A 12183-nucleotide genomic window follows, 5' to 3' on the forward strand; every position below is an offset into this window, starting at 1 on the left:
TCACTCTCATGCTAGAAATTTCTCTCCAGCTTGAAACAACTGCACTGACAGATGATGGTAGAGAGCCATCATACCGTACACCTTATGCACCTGCAAACAAAAGTAATTTGGCTCAGCATCAGTTAGGGCTGCATATTCAAACAAACTTATCTATGAAAAGTTATGAAATACTGCATCAAGGCTGTCTTAAGAGCAAACACATTTTGCGTATATGCGGTATACATCAAATACGATTATTTAGGAAAGACAATTTCTGGTCAAAGAAGTAAACTAGACTCAATCTGACTGAGTGTTAAATGTAATAATTTGCCAACACAATTCGGTCTGCACTGAGAAATCATTAAGGTTCTATTCCCAGTGCAACTGTCTGTGCAGTTTTCCTTAAGAGCATCACTGTTTGTACCACACGGTTATTTCCAGCACATTCCTCACAACAATCCCACGTTTATACCTTCAGAAGCATGACTCATACCGAGCATTATTAGAAGATGCAAAAATAATGAAAAAGCTCAAAAATGCTCAACTTAATTAAATTTTACCCATGACTGACTCTTGTCTGAGTTTGGTGATTATGGTAAATGGACAAATATTCCTGAAGCAAGGATTTTCTCTCCTGCTCTTCCGTTGATCCATATAAACTGTCAATCATATCCTGTAAGGAACTGTGACCATAACACCCTGATGCGGTTAGGGCAGTGGCACTCCCCAAAAGTTGAAATTAAAGTTATTTTCAATGTCAGTTTTCATCACTGATTAATAAAACGTCACAGCTTATGATGGATAACTTTCTAGAAAATAAGTTAAGACATCTATAGCACTCTGGCATCTATTATGAGCGAACACTAGCTAGATTGTTAGCTCGTTTGTCATCTTGTTAGCTACATCCATGCTTAGTCAGCTAAATCTGTGTTTTCATACCAGTTTGGAAAATGGCTAAATCTTTTCCTCCTTAGTTCACAAATCAAATTGTTAATGACAGCCAACATACAGTAGACAATTTCAGCTGGTTCATTTACTTGGCATCTGTTTGGTTCATCTGTTCGCCGTAATAAAATTCTGGTTAAGAACGTAAGGAACATAAACACTTCAAAACTCTCAAATCTTAATTAAAAGAATAGGTTTTCTAATTAGTGAAAACAAAAATGCAGCTTTGTCATTTTTATATAAAAATGGACACATTATAGACCAAGGCCAACAACATAAAGTGCAGCATAAACAGAATACACAGGGCTTCATATCTTTTGCTATAAACACCCCCTTTGCTTTGTCTGAATCTGCATGGAGAGGCTGTTTGGAATGCCTGGTTTAATATTCATTAAAAAAGAGGGTCTTCATCAGGGCGTAGTAAAATGCAAAAGATTGAAATTTACCTCCTGTATATAGGTTATAGAACAGCTGTTCACAGTCACAAATGGAGTGTCAGAATGAAAACAATTGCTTATAGATGACATATGGAAGAATGGGAAGGCCCTCCCTACGGTAGCCTGGAATGACTAAAGGAATGTCTAATATCTTTTAACATACAGTACATCATCAGCTCTCTTTCCTGGGGTCATTGAGTGTTTTGGGTCTTTCAACCATCACAGACCCTCACACAGGTCACCAAGCTGGGGTTGATCAAGCCCTGGCTTGTGTCGCTACCCCACCTATGGCTCTCTCTCCTGATGTACAGTCACCTTGAAGCAACTTCTGCTGTTTTGAAGGCCATCTTGATGGCCCTGTGCCTACTGGCCCCTGTGATGCCCACCATATTGTAGACCCCGCAGAGGGACTGGCTTGCGAACCCTCCGCATCACCACAATGGGCTAGCCCATCGCTTATTACCCATTGTCTTGGCATTCTTCCACCACCTCAGCATACTTTGCCCTCTTCCTCTCCTTGGCCTCCCCAGGGTGGTCCTCCCAGTGAACTGATTGCAGTCTTCCGAGATCAGCACCCTGTCTGGTCTTAGCATTGTTGTGGCAGCGGTTTTTGGGAAGTTGCTTCCAAAGGTCAACTTTCAGCTCCCGGTCTTGTGCCGTTGCTATCATGCCAGAGGAGGTGGTCCTGGCAGCTGATGCTGTCTTCTCCCCAGCCCTGACGAAAGCAATGGTCTTCTTCACTAGGCAGAGATGGTTGCGGTGGCAAATCTCACTGCAGGTGGTGTCCGCTATGGCCTTCAAGACTTGGTCAATACACCAGCGGTAGCACCCCCTGCCCAGGGCTTTTGAAAAGCAGCTGAGGAAGTCAATACCTGTTCAAAACCTAAATCAAAAATTAAGGGAAAACCTGACAGTTAGGATCATCTCTTGCCATTATGGATCCAACAAATACAAATGGACCTTTAAGTGATGACATCCAACGCAACCCAAGGATTCCACATCTGAATGAGAAAAAAAACTTAATATCACAAGAAATTTGTTTTTGATGTGTCTCAGTATAAATGTAACACGTAACTCTACCACATGGTGCTGTCTCTGAGACAAGGCAGACAGAGTTGGTTGGGACAAGTTGTCCCTCTCATATTGCAGAAAAAATGTTTTCTGTACCCTCATGTTTCTTTAACTTAGTGAAGAATTTTGTATTCTTATAGTATATGCTTTAAGTAGTTATATATAGTAAGTGTATACTGGTGAGTATTTAAATTGCAATACGAAAAAGAGTACATATGAGCTTAGCTGACATGTTGCCTCATGGTTTCTGACCTTTTTTAAATGTCCTTCAAAGCTTTGATTAGTTTATCAGTAAATGCAGTTACATTATAGCTCTCATCATCCGTCCATCAACCTCATATGCCATAGTGGTTAAATTCATCTCCAAAACAAATCTGATGAATTGTCATTTCTAAAGTTTTGAACTGTAACAAATGGCCTGGTGTCTGGTATCATGTACAGTATATTGTGCTAGCATACACGTTTTCAGTTCTGTTTTAAAGGTAGTTATCTCCTGCTATGCTGTGTAACCACTTAATATCTATGTGGGGTTAATGTACAGTTTGGATCAGACAATGTGTGAACTGCTATTGTGTCCTCATGCACCATCTCGTGAAATAAAAAGCAATCAAGAAAAGAGCAGGGGGATGAAAAGATGAGTCTGTCTGTCTGACCAGAAAAATAAACTGTTGTATGTAGTATACATATAACATGCTGAAGTTTGAGGGTTGTTGAAAAAGTAGTTTTTATGAGTACACATTTCAACTTGAGAAACTAAAATATCACAGTTTGGATTTACTTATTTTACAGCATTTTTTTGCATAAACAAAATTCCCTATTCCTTTGTAAAATTTTGAGTGTTCACTTTTATGCGGTACCTACGATAGAGTATAAATTTGTTTTAACCATCTTACTAATTCCGAAATAAGTATGGCTTCAGGAGAATGACTTGAACTGTTGTTTAGACTGCATACTCATGCTTTAAGAGAGCATTGCTTAAATTTAGATCCCTAGGGATTTCATTTTTGCCCGCTGACTAAAACCTTATACTGACATAAAAGAGATGCTTGTTTGGGAATTTCCCAAAAGAGAGCAGAGGAGCCTTTCCTCAGTGTAATGTATATGGGTCTATGTTTGTACACTGAGAACACTGAGTCTGAAGAGGATATTTGAGTAGGTTATAAACCAAAGACAAAAACAGAGACAAGAAAAAGCTCTCTTTCCACACATACAATGTACATATTTTGTTATAGTGCCTGGATGATTTTGGCTTTGGGTTAAACTGTTAAAAATGTGCTGTTTATTTTGTGGGAGGCTGACCGCATTGTTACGAGATCAAGCGTCCAGTGCAGATTCATCCAAGTAACACCACAACTGCGCATGACAAAATCTCCCCACAACTGCAGATGTGGGTAAGCTGACTCCTTCAAAACCTGCAGGGTTGTGACCTTTTGCCTCGAGGTAGGAAGTGTAGAGTTAATCCTTCCGCCTTCCCCGGGAGTTGGATGAATTTGGGACTTAACACTTGTCAGTCACGTTGATTAGCTGTCTAACTTGAAACTGCACCTACCCTGAGGTAAGAAGCATCATTGGCTAACACAGGTGTTGAGGAAACCGATGTTCCTGATGGTTTTAAACAGATCAGAATTAGGAGGGGTTCCTGCTTAGGGAAGTATTTTTCTCCATTGTCAGTGTTATTTTCATAAAATCCCAAATGGTCCTCAGCATAGAACAACAGCAGTCTCTGGTACAAATGAATAATACTATAGGTTTATGGTATGGTAATAAGTTTTAACTATCATCATGTTTTTCCATCTGTTTGGCATGGCAGATTACTGCCATTCATATAAATCTCATCTGGTTCTGTGAAGAAGAAGCCATTCAGAGGCATTCATTGTTGGAGTGGCACCATAATTGATGAATACATCCAAAACTGGCCCAGAACCGCCGAATAAACTGTTCTGAACTTCAATGTAATTGTTAATGTAAATGTAAATTAAACTGAATGCATTTTCAGTTTTCTATTCGACCGCTGTAAGTGGCGCACAGAAAAAAAAATAAAGCTCCGTGATTGTTGTCTAGTACCAATATGCCCCTACAGAGTCATTGTACATTTTCTTTCCGTAGGTTTTTATGTACACAGTCTTGTACCTTTTTATCATAGAACTGATATTTTCTAATGCAGCTGCTCATCTTTTTTGGTCTGACGATTCAACCAGTGGAGTTTCATGCACATTAGTATCCTGGTTTTGATCATATTTGGGATATGAAATTACCATGGAGAGAAACTCGGTATCTCCGTATACATCATCATAAAAGAATTTAGTCTCTGGTCATCTGTCTGTAGGTATGACTTGATTCCGCAACATCTCAGTCACACTTTTCAATACCCATTGAGTTATCTCAAAATTTGAGGATGAACATAGTTCGGTGTCTGACTCTGCTGCATTTACTCTATGCAGAATTTACCCTCTCCAACTGGTCAGTAGAAACTGAAAACAATACAATTTATGATATACATTAGCCAAGTCAGACTTTCCACTGAATGATCATCATTACATCATTTGCCTATGTTTTTGGTTTTACTGAACAACTATTACTTAATTTGAGCAGATGATGAACTTGCAAGTTGGCAGAGAATGACACCTGGATAAGGCGAAGTATCCTGGTTTCTTTTGGGGTACTCTAGCATATCCAGGTTTCTGAAACCAGCATATAGTGCGCATACTAGTAGTGCACATGTAAATGCACTCACTGTTTATGCAGAAAATTAACTTTTAAGATACGAGTCATGGATGTGCACGAGACCTCCCGCCTCCCAACTTTATCCATCCTATATTTCCCAGTGACAAGGAAGGGCTCTACTGTAATGTTTTGTCTTTAACTCATTGTCTTCCCCAGAAATTAATATGATTTTAGTCGTGTAGGCTGATATCTGCTGCTTGTGCCACATATCTGCCTACATTTTAGCCAATATTATAATATAATCTTATAATTCAACGTCCATGGCTTGAAGAAAAAGAGAGACTTCCTTCAATGGTATTCGGAATTTGTATGCACTGTATATACATGTATGTGTGTGTGTGTGTGTGTGTGTGTGTGTGTATTATATATAATACACACACACAGTTCAAGGCTGTTGAAGTAGTTATCCTGCAAAGTTACAGTCTGAGTATAAGTATAAAATTAGTATTTGTATAAAATTCCCTCGTTTTGTTGCTATTCTTCCACTGTAGCAGTAGGGAAACAATGTCCACAGAAACACAAAGAGGGAATTTTGTACTAAAAAGACTAACTTTGGTAGATTTTATTGACTCAGACTGCTAAAGCTTCGTATAAGCTTCACATAAACTTTGCAAATACATTTTTCCAAGGAATGAGGTCTGTGCATGCTAGCTCACTTCCGCTAGCACATTAGGAGGGAATTGTTTATTATCCTGCTTAATCAGGAGGAATGATTACAGTAAGCAAAACCCGTAACAACATTCATATGGAGACCTGACTGTTATTCTAAGACAGATTTGAAACATTGTGAACTTATCCTTTAAGCTATAACACTACAACAGAAACTTTCGCTGTTTTGTGCCTGTAATGGAGGATTTGTTGGTCTCCTCTTAAAGCCCATCCATGCATTTACAAGCACTGAAAGCCTCAAGATCAATATTTTTTAATCAATTATGGAACAAATGACTAGGTGTAATGTGATAGGGGTGACTTGTAGGGACAAACCCACAGAGAATTAGTACCTGTCTGGAGTATCTCTTAGCTTAACAGAACACTTTATAAGCTCATTATTTTGGTTTTATAACTTTACTATTTTTGTTCATTCTCACTGCTCTCATCAACCTCGTTCTAACAGCAGCAGACAGCTGTTTTCAGAGAAAAAGATCTGATATACACTACCAGCACAGCATCAAACAGCGAACAGTTTAGCTACTAGGTGGTGAACACATAGGAGCATTTAGCAGCTAAAGAGATGCATTTTTTCTCAGTAATTGGTAGAGATCAAAACAGAGCGAAAAGGAGAGTGAATGTTGGGCTTCCATTCATCAGCTGAACAGAAATAAAAACTCCAAATGAATACTGATGTTCCTCTATATCTGAAGGATCTACAAATAGCCAACTGTTCATGAAAACAAATCAGCTTTACAAGGTGGTGAATATGTCAATGTTGCACTGCCCTTAGGTAATGTCAGCTTTCTGCAGTAACCTACTTTTTTCAATGTTATGTAAACAAGAAACTTGATTTTTGGTTGGGGATTAGAGAAACCTCATTTCTAGATTTGTTAGAAATTCTCAACCTGATTTCTGATTTTATCTACGTTTTCCCTGAATAAACTATTTGGGAATTGGCTTTTAAGTCCAACTAAAACATAAAATGACATATTTCCGGTCACCAGGTTACTACAGGGCATGTGAATGCATTGTCCCATTCCCAGTACAGTATGATTTCTCCTTATAACCTGGTTTCTTGTGTCCGTGTGAAAGTACTGATGGTGGAGAGGTCAACTCAGCTGAATTTTTAGAGCAAGGTGGAACTACTACAGTTCCATGTTCAGAAGATCATCACAGAAAGTTCTTAGGTTGCATCAAGTTTTTCTCTTTTTTTTCCCCCCACAGGCTAGATTATTTAGGTGATCATTTGCAGGAAAGTTTGAGTTTATTTAGTATGTATCCTTTGTGACTAAGAAAATCACTATTGGAACCATAAACTCTGAGCAACAACCATAGAATACTTAATCAGTTTGTCTAAGGGAAAAATAACCCGCTGCTCTCTCCAACACAGCCTGCTCCCGAGGGAGTGAAATGGTGCATGGAAGGTGAATTCAATAGACCTGGTTATTATCTGGTTGTTTTAAATGCATTTTTCAGAGGAGGTCATCTAACAGAGGAGGTCATCTTCAGTACAGTTTCTTTGTTATGTTGATTAGCACTGTTTGACAGACATTGATGGTTAAATTTTGTGACCATTTGCTTGTTTCACATTTTCAGATTCACCGTGCAATTCTTATTCTGCCAGGGGGTAAACAACCAATTTATTATTCATTCCATCCGAGAAGTCAGCATTAATTTGTCAAGTTAAGAGACACATTCTCCCTCGCTAATTTTAATTTTTTGCTTTGAGCCCTGCACAATTGTTCAGCAGTGTGTGAGATGAGGCGCTCACGGGGAACTGCGGCTCCCTTCACTGTGCACACAGCTTTCCAATAAGGTATGACCTGGAAATCCAACCCAGCTGTGGTCTTTACACACAAACCTCAGACTGGTGGAGAAGCACAGACATTGGAAAGATGAGAAGGGATGTCAGAGGCAGGCTACAGTTGTCCAAATAGAAACTTGATGCAAGATGCAGTCAATTTGGTGTCTTCTTGAGTGAAAGGGCCAAACATACTGACAGGAGTGGAAACAAACGTGGCCCACCCACATCAAGGTTTGACATGTTGTGCATGCTGTGGTTATCCGAGTTACCGTAGCCTTTCTATCAGCTTGAGCTTGTCTGGCCATTCTCCTCTGACTTCTCTCATCAACAAGGCATTTCCATTCACAACTGCCGCTCACTGGATGTTTTTTTTGTTTGTTTTTAGCACCATTCTGAGTAAATTCCAGACACTGCTCAGCATGAAAATCCCAGGAGATCAGCAGTTTCAGAAATACTCAAACCAGCCCTGTTACAGCTGAAGCCAAGGACACAAGGAAAGGACCCAGGGAAAGGACCCAAATGCAGACTCGCACACAGATTCAGTGAAGATACTTTAATAATAGGTGTAACAGGCTTACAATCAGTCAGGAAGACAAGATGGCAGGCAGGAACACAGGCAAAAGGAAAATACACAGGAGGAAAACTAGGGAGTACAATCAGGATCAGAAGAAATCTCCAACACAGGTAGTAAATCCTCCAAGACCATGAGGTAACAACAGCAACATGCAAGGCATGTAAAGGTAATCGGGAACAGGTGAAACACACCGGGGCGGGACAGATAATCACAAGCACAAAAAAACAAAGTCAGGGAGTAAAACAACCAGTCGGCACACGAGGGAGTAACATCAAAGTAAAAATAAAGAGAGTCAATCAGAAGTTCTCTTTTAACCTCTCACTTTAGCAGAAAAAGATTGTTGCTGGCTTCTGTCACAGCCACTACAAATATTTCTACAGGCAATGTTATTCCTTCATGTTTGTTTAGTTTTGTTCCTTACAAAAATTACTTTTCTTCACTAATCCATCCTGAAAATCGTCTTTGTCATGTTCTTACTCCTTCACTTTCATATGCAAGTCCATCAATATATGGTTCCAGTGACAGTTTTCTGCGTTTGAGTAATGAAAAGACGTGAACGAGACACAATGATGCATGATTGTTTTTAAAGTTATATTTGAAGTTTGACAATTCATTGAGACCAGACCAGACTACTGTTGACTTAAAGAAGTAAAGGTCTCCTAGGCAGAGTGTAAAGTATGTGTTTTCAGTGCTATAGATTTCAATGTATTTATTTTTCTTTACATTTGTGACATGCAGAGAGTTTTTTCCACAAGTAACAAGTTTGTGTAACACGTCTTTGGGAGAAGGTAAAACCAGATGGATTCATAACTTACCACATACGATGTAATATCTGGTTCTCTTTATGTGATTTGATTTTTTATATTTTCTGTATTGTTTAAAAATTGGATACCCAATATTTAAAGACTAAAATCTAGAGCAAATTTTAAAGCGGCAGCACAAGTTAATCCTTGAGTAAATGATAATACTTTGACAGCCCAGTCTCTTTATTTATTTTTAAAGGGTATTAGTGTAAAGGTTTTAAAGTTTTAAGTCAAACCAAATCACAAAAACTTAAACTTCTCTGTTACTGCACCTCTACCTAAAGGCAGAGTAAAACACCCAGTTATGTTATTAAGTAGGTAAGTTTTGTTACTTATTGATCTAGTAGAAATAATTCCAACTGAATGTCAGTTTTTTAACCCTCTCAAGTCCCGGGGCTCTCTCCATCGAGAGAATGCCCATCCGTAGTTCACTCGTTTTACCTTTTCTATCATTCTCCATCTTCGCTTTCTTTGCCTCCTCTGACAATGGGGCTCTTTTTCTTTTGCCTGGTAGAGTTTCCACAATTACTCCGGTTGTCCACTGTCTGGCATTTCAACCACCTGGGGAAAGCTACCAATAGCTACTGGCGAAAACAAAAACACTATCCCCTTTTGTTTTGGAGGCACAATGGCATACACAATTTCTTTGTGCAGTGAATCAAACCTTCATTGTCCCAGGAGATTTCGTCACTGGTTGCGGACAATTGTATAGTGAAAGCGAAATTTATAGGGAACCAATCTAAACACCGATGGTGTCATTATTCTATAGCCATTACATTGTGCAATCAACATCTACTTCATAACGATAAGTTAAAGCAAAAAACTTGTTTGACACTTTAAGTAAAAGTACCAATATATATATACCAATATTCACTGTAAACATATTCCATTACAAGTAAAAGTCCTGCATTTAAAATTCTACTTTAGTAAATCTACAGAAGTATTATTAGATAAATGTACCTACAGAATTAAAGCAAAAGTAATTATATTGCGGAAAATTTACCCCCGTAACTGCTATAATATAATAAAGTACATATTAATGCCGATGCATCATTGTGTAAGCTTCTTCTCACTGTGTAGCTGCTCAAGTTGGGGCAAGTTTTAACTACTTTACATACAGTTAGCTATTTTAGTCCAGTTGTTCCCAACATTGGGGTCTGTCCTTTCTCAAGGGTAACTGGATAAATCTGAAGGGTTGTGAGATGGTTTGTCAATGGAGTTTGGATGGCTATATCCTTGATTTTATACACCTGTTAGCAATGGGTGTAGCTGTGACAGTTGAACCCACTAATTACAAAGGGGTGTCCAAATATGGTATTTTTGTGTAGTTTCAGTTTTCTGTGTTGATGTTGTATGATATCCACCCGAACACAATGGAGGTGATTGGATTTAATTTGTGCTACAATAAAACAATTAACAATGATATAAAAAACTCAGCAGCAAAATGTTTCTCTAAATATCGTTATTCTTATTTGACATTAATCACACCACCTGTTCCTTGTCTTGAGACCCATATATGATATAATCTCACAGAACATTTCAAGATCCATTCAAAAAGGGAGAAAAATTAAAAATAGAGTAAGGCAACTTTAGCTCAGCCTGATTTGTCTAATGAGTTAGCAAAGAACTGCCTTTTTAGACATCCAGCAAACAGAGAGCACCATAACCACTGATCTGAAGTTGAGTCTGTTTTGGTCTGATCCAACTCCTGAAAAATTAGCTGGCTTTTTAGCTGCTAAATGCTTCGCTATGTACACCAGCTACTTTCTAACGGCCTGTCTGCTGTTTGGTGCTAAGCTGATAATGGGTTTATCAGAGCCTTCTCACTGAAAATTGCTTCCCTCTGCTACTGGAAACAACGCTATGAGAGTGAGACTGAACCAAAACAGTAAAGTTGTGAGGCATAAAGCCAAAATGATGAGCTGAAAGATGCTATGGCTCAATAGAACTGAGGAAAACTGCAACACAGAGATTACACATAGTTAGTAATCCATTGTTTATATAACAATATTTTTTAGTGCAGCTTTAAATGTAAAAATGTCTTCTGAAAGAATGGATAAAAGTAGGGTATGAATCTGATCAAGCAGATTTTGGTACATGACAGCTCATTACATATTTTGGTCGGTACTCCAAAAAGTACAAAGGATTAAATACTCACCCCTAGCCAGAAGTCTCAGCAGAAGAGACACCACTATCTGTGAGTTAAAAATGTCTTTTTGGTTATTTGGATGTATTGACATTACTGAATTGGACTGACATTACTGGGAAAAGCAAGAAATGTAACCCAGTAGTATATAATATGGAGCTAAATTTCTCACTTTAGACCCTCACTGACAGACACAACTCTCATAGACTCTGCTTATTTCCTCACAATTTGACTTCACATTTACTTCTGTAGCTCTGCGTATTCTTAAGTTTCCTCATTCAATAGCCAGTAATTTACAGTAAATCCTTACTCCGGCTCTGCAGATTGGGAATACACACATATACACACACACACACACACACACACACACACACACACACACACACACACACACACACACAGCTAACATGTCAAAACTCTCCACACGTGTAGTTCACAATTTGAATTTTGTTATCAATAGGAGAGAAATTCAAGTTCTCTCCCAAAGAGTGACAGTTGCTGGATGTGTTCATTATAAATCTTGTCAATGCAACTATTGCAGCAATTTCACTGCTTTCTGGCACACATACAGGTGTCTGACCTTCAAACTGTGATTAATACAGTTAGGTCCATAAGTATTTGGACTGAGACACAATTTTCATAATTTTGCCTACAACCACAATGGGTTTCAAACAAAGTCATCAAGATGTGACTGAAGTGTAGACTTTCAGCTTTAATTCAAAGGGTTCAACAAAAATATCACATAACTGTTTAACAATTACAGCCTTTTAATTGGAAAATTGATCTAAACCACTTGGCCATGAAACAATCAGTTTTATGGCCAGGTGTGGGCTGTTACTTCGTTATCTAATTTCAGATGAAGCAGATAAAAGGTCTGGAGTTTAAGTATTTGCATTAGTAGCTGTTAATGGGAGCTCTCCAAAGGGGTGTTGATGCAAGTGAAGGAGGACATCGTTAGGCTGAAAAAACAATACAAACCTATCGAACAGATGGCAGAAACTTTAGGACTGGGCAAATAAACAGCTGGGACATTCTTAAAGAGAAGGAAT

The sequence above is a fragment of the Xiphias gladius genome, chromosome 21 (assembly GCF_016859285.1).
Source record: "Xiphias gladius isolate SHS-SW01 ecotype Sanya breed wild chromosome 21, ASM1685928v1, whole genome shotgun sequence".
Lineage (NCBI taxonomy): Eukaryota > Metazoa > Chordata > Actinopteri > Istiophoriformes > Xiphiidae > Xiphias > Xiphias gladius.